The 13,580-nt window shown below is 43.3% G+C and overlaps 1 long non-coding RNA gene across 10 annotated transcripts in view; it reads left to right on the top strand.

Moving 5' to 3' along the window:
• LOC311441849 overlaps nt 1–13,580 on the top strand; it is a 151,133-nt gene that overhangs the window by 44,786 nt on the left and 92,767 nt on the right. Inside the window, exon 5 of one of the 10 annotated variants that reach the window (XR_014696265.1) lies at nt 12,665–12,683. The exons of the other annotated variants lie outside the window; for them this stretch is intronic. This is a non-coding gene — a long non-coding RNA (uncharacterized lncRNA). Of the gene's footprint in view, nt 1–12,664; nt 12,684–13,580 lie in introns of those variants that run through there. 10 annotated transcript variants of the gene reach the window in all.

Genomic DNA, 13,580 nt, shown 5'->3' with positions numbered 1-13,580 from the left:
GACCCCCTGCAAGACACTCTTACTAAGGTAACCAAGGGCTGTGGGAATTGCCAGAGTAAAATTCCTAGATGGGTCAGACAAAATCGAAGACCAGAGACCAGAAGAAAGGGAGCAAATTACCAGTCATACCACCAGAAAGTCCATTAGGAATAACGATTCGAAATTGGAATGATAGGGACCCCAGAAAAGGAAAAAGTAAATTAAAAATGGTCCAGTATTGTGTGACAGAATGGCCAAAGGAACCTTTAAGACTACATGTCTTTTGGCCTGTTTTTGGATCCTTCGAAGACTGGATTTGCCAGGCCTTAAATATCCATGTTAATTCAAAGGAAGCTTTTAGCCAGGAAGAAAGTGATTATGCAGGATTATGGATCAGGAAGACTTCAGGTCCTTTTCCAGCCTCAATATTTACACTAAAAGCAGGTAAGAAATTTGAAGAACAAGAAGAACATGAAAAAGAAAAAGAAGATAAACGTGAGCCGTTGGATAAGCTACCACCTCCATATCCTAACAATCCACCCCCGGCGGCTCCCCCTCCGGTGGCTGTGGTATCGCCACCAGTACCACCGTTGCCCCAGCTTCCACCACCAACAGCACCAGAATTAGACCGACCTCCGGCCGCATGCAGGAGAAGTAGGACGGATGTATCTGAGAGGGCTTCTCTATATCCCTTAAGGGAGGTAACTGGTGTATAACTGGTGCGCGTCTTGGTGGAACAGAGACTCCCGGCGTACCCAGCACTGTTTGCTTACCTCTATTCATTCAGTGAATTGTAAACTTTGATTGTAATCCTATTTGGGACTTTTATTTATTATAACAGACAACCTTGTAAAACGCAGACAACCAGAATCCTTACAGCAATTAGGTGGAAATCACGGCGTAAGAAACATTACCACCTCAAAGAGTAAAAACCTCAAAAGAAATGTGACTTGTAACAGGCCAGCAGCTGTGTATTTTCTGTGAAGCACCAGCTAGATTATGAACCTTGAATAGCACAGTTAAAGGGGAAACAGGGGAGGGTCCCGGTCCTCGGCAGAAAAAAAAAGTGTATAAACTGTGTATGGAATTAGTAGGCACCCTCCTGCTTGTGGGACACCCGCCATTGTAATCTCGAATAATAATGCTACTGTACTGAGATCCTCGACTCAGCCTATGCTATTTGCTACAGATTGATTCAGGGTTTTAAGGTTTCAGGGATTGGGCACTAGGGTTGGGTTTCAGGGTAAGGGGTTTCAGGGTTTATGTTTAGGATTTTAAGGTTTTTAGGGTTGGAGTTTTAACGGTTAGGGTTTTAAGGATTTGGGGGTTAGGGTTTTAAGGGTTTCAGGGTTAGCGTGTTAGGGTATTAGAGTTTTTTGGGTTGTAGTGTTGATATGTTTTTTAGGGTTAGAGTCTTAAGGTTTTATTTTTGGTCAGTTATTTACGGTTAGGGTTTTAAGATCTTTTTTTTTTTTGTTTTTTTCAGGTTAGTTTCTCCAGGGCCAGGGTTTTGAGTATCCTAATTTTGGGGGTTTGGATTTTGAGCATCTTAATTTTTGGGGTTAGGCTTTTGTGTGCCCTAATTTTTTGGGATCGGCTTTCAAGCATCCTAAGTAGTTGGGTTAGGGTTTTGAGCATCTTAATATTTTGGGTCTGGGTAATGAGCATCCTCAGTTTTCAGGATAGGGTTTTGAGCATCTTAATGTTTCCAGGATAGGGTTTGGAGCGTCCTAATGTTTTGGGTTGGGGCTTTGAGCGTCCTAATGTTTTTGGGTTAGGGTTTGGAGCGTCCTAAATTTTGAGGATAGGGTTCTGAGCATCTCAGTGTTTCCAGGATAGGGTTTTGAGCGTCCTAAGTATTTGGGATAGGTCTTTGAGCTTCCTAATGTTTTCCGGATAGGGTTTGGAGCATCTTAATGTTTTGGGTTTGGGTTTTGAGCGTCCGAATGTTTTTGGGTTAGGGCTTGGAGCATCCTAATGATTTTGGGTTAGGGCTTTGAGCGTCCTGTTTTCGGGATAGGGTTTTGAGCGTCCAAAGTTTTTGGGTTTGGGTTTTGAGCGTCCAAAGTGTTATAAGTTGCCCCCTTAATTAATTTTCAGAGAGCATTGTATTAATCATAGAAAGGAATTTATTGAGTAAGCAAACATCAAGCAAAACAGCACTGGGCAGCCGGGGAGTCTCAGCTCCGCCAACGGCACGCACCTCACCCCTGCCAGGGTCCCTTTTTATACCTTGCTAATTCTGGGATTACTCAGCACATCCTGGTATATTCTGCGACTGCGCGCACTGTTGCTATGTTCCCTCAACATAACCCTAAAATTAACCGTAACCATTACCCTAACACTTATCCTTACCTAACCCTAACCCTAACCCTTACTCTAACTTTTAACCCTGACCCATAACCTTAGACTTCCCCTACCCTTACCCTTACTCTTCCCCTTACCCTAACCCTTACCCTTACACTTACGGTTACCATTAACCTTACCCTTACACGAACACTTACCCTTACCCTATCCCTTACACTAATCCTTATCCATACAACTTCCGCTTACCCTAACACTTAACCTTAACCTAACCCTAACCCTAAACCTTACCTGAACCCTTACCCTGACCCTTACATTAACCCTAACCCTAAAATTTAACCTTAACCTTACCCTTAACTTTAACCTAATACTTACCCTTACTTTTCCCTCACCCTAACCCTAAAATTAACCCTAACCATTACCCCAACACTTACCCTTACCCTAACCCTTACCCTTACCATAACCCATACTCTAACACATACTTCTACCCGTACCCGTACCCTTACCGTAACCCTTACCCTTACCGTTACCATAACCCTTACCCTTACCCTATCCCTTACCCTTAACCTAACCCTAAACCTTACCCTTATCCTAACACTTACCCTTACCGTAAACCTTACCCTTTCTGCTACACTTACCCTTAGCCTAAATCTAAACCTTACACTTACCCTTAGCCTAACCCTCGCCCTTACCATTACCCATACCTTTATTCTTACCCTTACCGTAACCCTACGGTTACCATTAACCTTACCCTTACCCTAACACTTATCCTGAACCTAACCCTTACCCTAAACCTTACCCCAACCCTTACCCTGACCCTTACATTAACCCTAACCTCTACCCTAAACCTTACACTTACTTTTAACCTTAACCTTACCCTTAACATTAACCTAATACTTACGCATACATTTTCCTGACTTTAACCCTAAAACTAACCCTTACCCTAACCCTTACACTTACCCTAACCCTAACCCTTACTCTAACCCTTACCCTGACCTGTACCCTTACACTTACCCTTACCCTTATACTTACCCTAATTCTTACCCATACCATAACCCATACCCTAACACATATTTGTACCCTTAACCTTACCCTTACCCTTACTCTATCCGTTACCCTTACGCTTACCCTTAACATAAACCTTACCCTTGACCTTACCCTTACCATAAGCCCTACAACAACACTTACATGTACACTTACGCTTACACTTACCCTAGCAATTACTCGTACAATTACCCTTACCCTTACCCTTACCCTTAACCTAAGCCGAAACCTTAAACCTTACAGTAAACCTTACCCTTTCTGCTACACTTACCCTTAGCCTAAATCTAAACCTTACACTTACCCTTACTGTTACCCTCACCGTTACTGTTGCCAATACCCTTACTCTTACCCTTACCCTAACCTTTCTCCTTACACTTACTTTTACCTTTAACATTACCCTTACCCTAACACTTACACTTATCCTTATCCATACCCTTACCCTTACCCTAATCCTTACCCTTAACCTAACCCTAACCCTAAACCTTACCCCAGCCCTTACCCTGACCCTTACATTAACCCTAACCCTTACCCTAAAACTTACACTTACTCTTAACCTTAACCTTACCCTTAACTATTACCCTAACACTTACCCTTATGTTTCCCTCACCCTAACCCTAAAATTAACCCTAACCATTACCCTAACACTTACCCTTACCATAACCCATATCCTAACACGTACTTGTAGCCTTAACTTTACCATTCCCCTTACCCTTACCTTTACTGTCTCCGTTACCCTTACACTTACACTTAACATAAACCTTAAAGTTAACCTAACCCTTGTTATAAATGGCTCAGGATTCAAATTAGGATTAAATAAAAAAATAGGATTCATTGAAAGAATATAAAGGAATAGAGGTAAGCAAACAGCGCTGGGTGCACCGGGAGTCTCCGCTCCACCAGGACGCACACCAGTTACATCAAGCAGCTGATTTTTATGCTCCTAGACTAATACGTATTCATTACTACTTCTAAAAAAAATAGATTATTAAAATTAGCTTCCGGGGTGCAGTCTCTCCTACTGGAGCATGCGCAGTCTCCTCTGGAGTCTCTTCTGGGGGTCTCTAGGGGTCTTTCATGCTGAAGGCTCGTAGTCTTCCTCTCCCCCTTTGTACTTACTTGGCACCATACCAAGTTTATAGAACATTCTCTTCAAGACTTGTCTCCCAGCCGTCCTTCAGCTTCTTTTTCCTTCCTCTTAATCTCTCGGCCCCCCTAACCAGATACCAAAGATCCGCATAGTATCCCATAACAGTCACTAGTTGTTATCAGTTGTTCTGAAACTCCCAGACATCAAACACAAACAGCTTCACGAGTAATTAAAACATTCTTCCCCAGCCATTCACAGACACATCTATAGCAGTGTTAGAAATAGAAGTCCGGAATAACAAAAGCAAACAGGTTCATAAATTTAAGGAGTGATAAATTGACTAGAATGAGGGGGAGACTGGGACACACTGCAGCTGAGGATCAAGAATTAAATTGCCAGTGCAGGGCCCAGAGGCAGACAGGATTCAAACAGAATTGTTCCTTATGGACACGAATTGTTAAAACATTCCTCACACCCTTATCATAAGCCATACAACAACAGTTACATGTACACTTACGCTTGCACTTACCCTAGCAATTACTCGTACAATTACCCTTAACCTTACTATTAAGCTAACCCTAAACCTTACCCTTATCCTAACACTTACCCTTATCCTAAACCTTACCCTTTTTGCTACACTTACCCTTTGCCTAATTCTAAACCTTACCCTAACCCTCACCCTTACCCTTACCATTATACTTACTTTTACCCTTGACCTAAACCTTACCCCAACCCTTACCCTGACCCTTACATTAACCCTAACCCTTACCCTAACCCTAACTCTAATCCTAACCCTTAACCTAAACCTTACACTTAATCTTACCTTTAACCTTACCCTTAAACTAATACATACCCTTACCTTTCCCTCACCATAACCCTAAAATTAACCGTAACCATTACCTGAACACTTATCCTTACCTAACCCTAACCCTTACTCTAACTTTTACCCGGACCCGGACCCTTAGACTTCCCCTTCCCCTTCCCCTTACTCTTCCCCTTACCCTAACCCTTACCCTTACACTTACGGTTACCATTTACCTTACCCTTACCCTAACACTTAACCTTAACCTAACCCTAACCCTAAACCTTACCTGAACCCTTACCCTGACCCTTACATTAACCCTAACCCTAAAACTTAACCTTAACCTTACGCTTAACCTTAACCTAATACTTACCCTTACTTTTCCCTCACCCTAACCCTAAAATTAACCCTAACCATTACCCTTACCCTAACCCTTACTCTAACCCTTACCCTTACCATAACCCATACTCTAACACATACTTCTACCCGTACCCGTACCCTTACCGTAACCCTTACCCTTACACTTATCGTTACCCTTACCCTTACCGTTACCGTTACCCTTACCCTTACCGTTACCCTTACCCTTACCATTACCCTTAACCTAACCCTAAACCTTACCCTTATCCTAACACTTACCCTTACCGTAAACCTTACCCTTTCTGCTACACTTACCCTTAGCCTAAATCTAAACCTTACACTTACCCTTAGCCTAACCCTCGCCCTTACCGTTACCCATACCCTTATTCTTACCCTTACCCTAACCCTTACCTTTACACTTACGGTTACCATTAACCTTACCCTTACCCTAACACTTATCCTGAACCTAACCCTTACCCTAAACCTTACCCCAACCCTTACCCTGACCCTTACATTAACCCTAACCCTTACCCTAAACCTTACCCTTACTCTTAACCTTAACCTTACCCTTAACATTCACCTAATACTTACGCATACGTTTTCCTGACTTTAACCCTAAAACTAACCCTAACCATTACCCTAACACTTAACCTTACCCTAACCCTAACCCTTACTCTAACCCTTACCCTGACCTGTACCCTTACACTTACCCTTACCCTTATACTTACCCTAATTCTTACCCATACCATAACCCATACCCTAACACATATTTGTACCCTTAACCTTACCGTTACCCTTAACCTTACCCTTACCCTTACTCTATCCGTTACCCTTACGCTTACCCTTAACATAAACCTTACCCTTGACCTTACCCTTACCATAAGCCCTACAACAACACTTACATGTACACTTATGCTTGCACTTACCCTAGCAATTACTCGTACAATTACCCTTAACCTAACCATAAACATTAAGGATAAGCTTAAGGGTCACCCTTAAGGTTAACGTTATCCTAACACTTAAGGGAACTTATTCTATCTGTTAGATAACGGATAGAACTTATTCTATCCGTTACTCTTACACTTTCCCTGTTAAGGGAAAGTGTAAGAGTAATGGATAGAATAAGGGTAAGTGTAACGGTTAAGTGTTAGGGTAATGGTTAGGGTTAATTTTAGGATTAGGGTGAGAAAAATGTAAGGTTAAGTACTAGCTTAAGGTTAAGGGTAAGGTTAAGTTTAAGAGTAAGTGTAAGGTTTAGGTTAAGGGTTAGGGTTAATGTAAGGTTCAGGGAAAGGTTTGGGGTAAGGTTTAGGGTTAGGTTCAGCTTAAGGGTAAGGGTTGGGGTAAGGTTAAGGGTATGGATAAGGATAAGTGTAAGGGATAGGGTAAGGGTAAGGGTTAGCGTAAGGGTAAGATTAATGGTAAGGTTTATGTTAAGGGTAAGCGTAAGGGTAACGGATAGAGTAAGGGTAAGGGTAATGGTAAGGTTAAGGGTACAAATATGTGTTAGGGTATGGGTTATGGTATGGGTAAGAGTTAGGGTAATGTAAGGGTAAGGGTGAGTGTAAGGGTATGGATCAGGGTAAGGGTTAGAGTAAGGGTTAGGGTTAGGGTAAGGGTATGTGTTAGAATAATGGTTAGGGTTAATTTTAGGGTTAGGGTGAGGGAAACGTAAGGGTAAGTATTGGGTTAAGGTAAGGGTAAGTGTAAGGTTTAGATTTAGGCTAATGGTAAACGTAGCAGAAAGGGTAAGGTTTACGATAAGGGTAAGTGTTAGGGTAAGGGTAAGGTTTAGGGTAACATAAAGGGTAAGGATTACGGTAAGGGTAAGGGTACGGGTAGAATTTGTTAGAATATGGCTTATGGTAAGGGTAAGGTTTAGGGTAAGAGTAAGTGTAAGTGTATGTGTAAGGGTACGGGTCATTGTAAGGGTTAGAGTAAGGGTTAGGGTAAGGGTAGGTGTTAGGGTAATGGTTAGGGTTAATTTTAGGGTTAGGGTGAGGGAAATGGAAGGGTAAGTATTAGGTTAAGGTTAAGGGTAAGGTTAAGGTTAAGAGTAAGTGTAAGTTTTAGGGTAAGGGTAAGTGTTAGGGTAATGGTTAGGGTTAATTTTAGGTGTATGGTGACGGATAAGAAAGGGTAAGTAGTAGGTTAAGGTTAAGCGTAAGGTTAAGGTTAAGAGTAAGTGTAAGTTTTAGGGTACGGTTTAGGGTTAATGTAAGGGTCAGGGTAAGTGTTTGGGTAAGATTTAGGGTTAGGGTAAGAGTAAGTATATGGGTAATGGTAAGGGTAAGTGTTAGGGTTAGGGTAAGTGTAAGGTTTAGATTTAGGCTAAGGGTAAGTGTAGCAGAAAGGGTAAGGTTTACGGTAAGTGTAAGTGTAAGGATAAGGTTAAGGTTTAGGCTTACGTTAAGGGTAAGGGTAATGCTTTGGTAAGGGTAAGAGTAAGGGTAAAGGTAAGGGTTACGGTAAGGGTAAGGGTACTGGTAGAAGTATGTGTTAGAGTACGGCTTATGGTAAGGGTACAAATAGCTCCCCCCCAGAGACAGGACCCAAAGGTGTACAACCAGTTCCCAACACCCCTGAGACACAGGCCCCAACCCCCCCCCCAGACACAGGGCCCCAAATTCTACAAGCAGCTCCCAACCCCTGCCAGGCACGCCCCCTACCCTATACAAGCAGCTCCCAACCCTCCCCCCCCCCCCCGAGGGAGGCCCCCAAGCCCCCCACAAACACAGGCCCCTACAGTGTACAGGCAGCTCCCAGCCGCCCCCAGATGCTGGCCCCAAAGTTGTACAAACAGCTCCCAGCCACCCTGCAGAAACAGATTCCTACATTGTACAAGCAGTTCCCAGCCCGCTAGACACAGGCCCTGACCCCCCACACATGCAGGCCCCAAAGGTGTACAAGCAGCTCCCACCCCTCCCCCAGACGCAGGTCCCAAGCCCCCCCCCCCAAACACAGGCCCCTACAACCAGCACCCAACCCCCTACCCCCGATGCCAGGCCCAAAGGTGTAGAAGCAGCTCCAAACCTCCTCCCTCAACCCAGGCTCCAACAGTGTACAAGCACCTCCCAACCAACCCTCCCCTTCCCCCCCCCCGACACAGGCTCCAAAGGAATACAAAGAGCTCCCACCCTTCCCCCAGATGCAGGTCTCAAACCCCCCCTGCCCCCAGAAGCAGGCCCCAAAGGTGTAGAGTCAGCTCCCAACCCCCTGAATGCTGGCCCCTAGGGTCTACAAGCAGCTCCCCCCTTGCCCCCAGATACCGGCCCCCAGACACAGACCCCAAAAGCCTAATCACCGGCCCTGAACTCTAGAGGCAGGCTCCAAAACCCAGGACAAAGCCCCAGTGGTTTGAGACAGGGCCCAAATCCTAGACACAGGCCCCAAACGCTAAACATATGCCAAAAAAAGTATTAGTGCTGGTGCCAAATGTTACAGACAGGCCCCAAAGCCCGAGATGCTCAAGGCTGAGACGTAACTTGGCTTTCTGAATTACTGGAAAGCAGCTTTAATTCTCAGATAATTGTGTGCAGGCTGATTAAGGAGCTATTGGGGAGGCAAGGACAATCCCCAGACAAGAACTGTATATCTCGAAACAAGATACTGGAACTCATGATAAGGAAGCGGCAGGCAGACAGAGAAACGAATGTAAGGACTATAAATCTCGAAACTGGACATTGGAATTCATTATAAAGATACAACAAACGGGAGAATTGGCAACAACCAGCTCTTGCAATTAAGAAACATGCCAATTCAGCAGATTCCTGACCAAAGGTGAAAAGTACACTGTGAGGAAGACTCGGGGTCTTCCTCCCAAAGACCCCTGCCCACGTCCCAAAGACCCCTGCCCACAATTCTTGGAAGGCTCTGCGCAGGCGCAAGGTGCCAAAAGGCTAATTAGCATGAGAAGCGAGGGAAGGCGGGGATAGGTAATGCATATGTATAGGTGCTTGTAGAATATTGATAGACTGATTGTATAAATTCAAGACTGCTTTCTGCTTTGGGTATGCACGATAGGTGGAGAGATCCCCCGTGCATCCAGCGCTGCAATAAAGAATATACCACTTAAAGGAATTTCGGCTTCGATCTTTGAATCAATTTGGCGACCCAGATGGGACAACCTCTCTGCCGGACTGCAGGACCTGCTGGGAACAGGACTCCCTAGGGTACCCCCGGGATTTCCCGGAGGGACTCCTCGACTCACCGGATCACTGCGGAGGCAGACAAGGACCCCATCATTGTAAGTGAGTATATTCTTTATTCTGGTTTGTTTTTCTGGTAGACCGGTCATCTGGAACTGTCTGTAAGTCAGAAGGTGATCTTCTGCGAGGCAGTGTTTGGTATACACTTTGTGGTTATCACCATAAGTACATGTTTGGGGACCTTAAGGAAGGAGCTCGCTTTAAGGTCCATCTGGAATTGTGTTGTCTATTTCGGTTTTCTGACTCATGGAGTATGGTATTTAACTCTGGTTATTGTTACTGCGATTTTGGCTATTTTCCTGGTGGTAATAGTAGGTTCGTGGCATTGTTATAAGAAAGATATCGTTACGGTGTTACACAGTTCGGTTTTCTGACTTATCGCATGTGGAATTTGACTCTGACTATTGTTACTGTGATTTTGGCAATATTGCTGGTAATAGTAGTTTTGTGGCATCGCTACTGAAAGATATTGCGTGCCCGTATTTTTGTGAGTGATACGTTTTGTGATACGCTTTTGTAAGTAACGTGTGTATTCTGAAAGTGTAAACTGGAAACTGGGGGGGCAAACAAGCAGTGAAATTTTAAAGAAAAGTGTGTTAGGATGTGTTTTAAGTCACTGGAAGGATATTGGAGGATCTGCCGGTGGAAGTGTGAACAGGAAAACATTGATAAAATATCGTAATCAGTGGTGGCCGCTTTATAAGCTGGAATGTGGAGAAAAGTGGCCCCTAAATGGAACTTTAAACTATAATATTTTGCTACAGTTAATGCTGTTTTTTGAGAAGCAGAACAGGATGAAATGTTGTATACTGATGTTTCAGCATCTTGGTGGGAAAAGGTAGGGAATTAAGTTGGCCCCTGACTGAACCTTTGATGTTGGCATTAGAGAAGTACAGGCTGGAGAAAGATAAAGGAAGTGTTAAAAGGGTTGTTGAAAGTGTTAAAGGTGTTTGAAGTTGAATGAGCAGGGAAAGAGGATGTAGGAATGTTAATAGTTCTGCCTCTGCCCGAGGCAGAGATCTTAAAATCATGGGTGTTAGCCCTTTAGGGCAAAGAGACCATGATCGGTCCGAGAGAGTTGTCACAGAAACAGAAAAGCAGTCAACTCTAAAACAACCTGAGTTCATGTGCGAGCTCAGATTGCTGATGGGACCGTTCAGGGAACTGTGGACAATTGCATTCCCCTGACCGACCCCCACTAAGACCCGAATCATCCTGAAAATTATGAGCGGTTAAGTAAATACTAAAACCTGGATGAATTGGGAATTGAGAATATGCTTCCAACAAGGTCTAAAAGAAAGCCCTATGGAATTTTTGGACCAACTCTGAAATGTAATGAAAATAAATAAATAAATAAATAAATAAATAAAACAAAACGGTTTGGACCTGGCTTTGGAGGACAAATTGACCAGCCTTTTCCTAGGGTAATCAACCCCTGATTTCAACAGGAATAACGGGGACCTGGGGAATCTACCCTAGCAGATCCTCCACTGGTTATAATGAAGCTAGGGGAGGAATGGAAGTGAAATTTCTTATTGCTATGGGGCAACGTATTCAGTTCTAAATCAAGCATTAATGCCTTCACAGAATTATTATGTTAGGGTAAAAGGTGTGTCGTGGTTTAACCCGGCCGGCAGCTAAACACCACGCAGCTGTTCGCTCACCCTCCCCCTCCCTCTTTGGGACGGGGGAGAGAAATGGAAAGTGAAGCCTGTGAGTTGAGATAAAGACAGTTTAATAAGACAAAATAATAATAATAATAATAATAATAATAATAATAATAATAATAATAATAATAATAATAATAATAATACAATGATGATAATAGTACCACTACTAATAATGTGTACAAACAAGTGATGCACAATGCAATTGCTCACCACCCGCTGACCGATGCCCAGCCTAACCCCGAGCAGTCCGGCCCCCTCCCCCTGGCTAGCCACCCCTATGTATTGTTTAGCCTGACGTCAGATGCTATGGAATACCCCTTTGGCTAGTTTGGGTCACCTGTCCTGGGTCTGTCCCCTCCCAGCTCTTACTGCACCCCCAGCCTGCCTCTTGGCAGGACAGAGCAAGAAGCTGAGATGTCCTTGGCTTGGTATAAGCATTGCTCTGCAACAATTGAAACATCGGGGTGTTATCAGCACTCTCCTCATCCTAAGCCAAAACATAGCATTCTCCCAGCTACTAGGAAGAAAATTAACTCTGTTCTAACTGAAACCAGGACAAGGTGTAACCGAAAAGGCTTATTTTTGTGAACCTTTGAAGTACAAGTTAGGGAAACAATGGGGCATACACAGATTTTTATATATGCCTAGCTCCTCATGGGCACTCTTAGGTAGAGATTTATTAGAGCAAGTAGGAGCAGAAATTGTCTTTGAAAAGGGGAAAATGGAATTAAGAACAGGAGAAGAACAACTAATAAATGTGTTAAGCTTGGCACTAATACAAACTGACCCTAAAAGTGAAATACCTTTAGAGATCACAGATCAAGTATGTCCAGGAGTTTGGGCTACCGAAGTCCCTGGAAGAGCTAAAAATGTGACCTTAATAATTATTAAATTAAAGCCAGGAGAGAAACCCGTTAAGGTTAAGTAATATCCTTTGAGGATAGAAGATAGGAAAGGAATTAAAGAGATAATTGATCAATTTTTACAGTATGGATTATTGATTGAATGCGAATCAGAATCCAATGCACCCATATTGCCAATTAAAAAGGCAGATGAAAAAGCTATAGGCTAGTTCAGGATTTGAGGGCCATAAATAAAATCACTGAGGATATACATCCAGTAGTGGCAAACCCTTATACTTTGCTGACTAAATTAAAGAATAGTCAAGTCTGCTTTACCGTACTGGATTTAAAAGATGCCTTCTTCTGCCTAGGCTTAGCCACAGAAAGCCAAAACCTATTCGCCTTTGAATGGGAAAATCCCGATTCAGGCAGAAAGACGCAGCTTACGTGGACATTACTACCTCAAGGATTCAAGAATAGCCCCACTATTTTTGGAAACCAATTAGCAAGGGAACTCGAAACATGGATACCTCCGGACACTGAAGGTGCTTTGTTACAATATGTAGATGATCTCTTAATAGCTACCGAGACTAAAGGGAGTTGTATTCAATGGACTATAAGTCGTCTTAATTTTCTGGGTTTAAATGGATATCAAGTCTCTTGACAGAAAGTCCAGCTGGCTCAACAAAGTGTGACCTATCTGGGATTTGACATTTCGGAAGGACAACGAGAACTAGGAACTGAACATAAGGAAGTCATTTGCCGGACTCCAGAACCTCAAATGGTAAAGGAGCTACAAAGCTTTTTAGGAATGACAGGTTGGTGTCGCCTTTGGATTTATAATTATGGACTATTGGTAAAGCCTCTATGTGAATTGATAAAGATTAACCAGTCAAAGTTAGTCTGGACTGGAGAAGCACAAAAAGTCTTTAAACAACTTAAACAAGAATTGATTATTTTGAAATATCAAGCAATATTGGTAGAACAGGACGACGTGGAAATTACAGAACAGAACAGAATCACAGAACTTTCTAGGTTGGAAGAGACCTCAAGGTCATCGAGTCCAACCTCCAACCTAACGCTAACAGCCCTCCACTAAACCATATCCCTAAGCTCTACATCTAAACTTCTTTTGAAGACTTCCAAGGATGGTTGTGATAATTCATATTGTGAATCTAGCCTCTTTTCTTAGTGATGCTCCGGCACAAGCTGTGATTCACGATTGTTTAGAAACTCTAGAGACTGTGTATTCCAGCCGACCAGACCTTAAGGAGGAGCCCATGGAAG

Source organism: Aythya ferina (genome assembly GCF_964211825.1).
Source record: "Aythya ferina genome assembly, chromosome: 10".
In the NCBI taxonomy this organism is placed as follows: Eukaryota; Metazoa; Chordata; class Aves; order Anseriformes; family Anatidae; genus Aythya; species Aythya ferina.
This window is presented reverse-complemented; position numbering and strand designations above follow the sequence as displayed.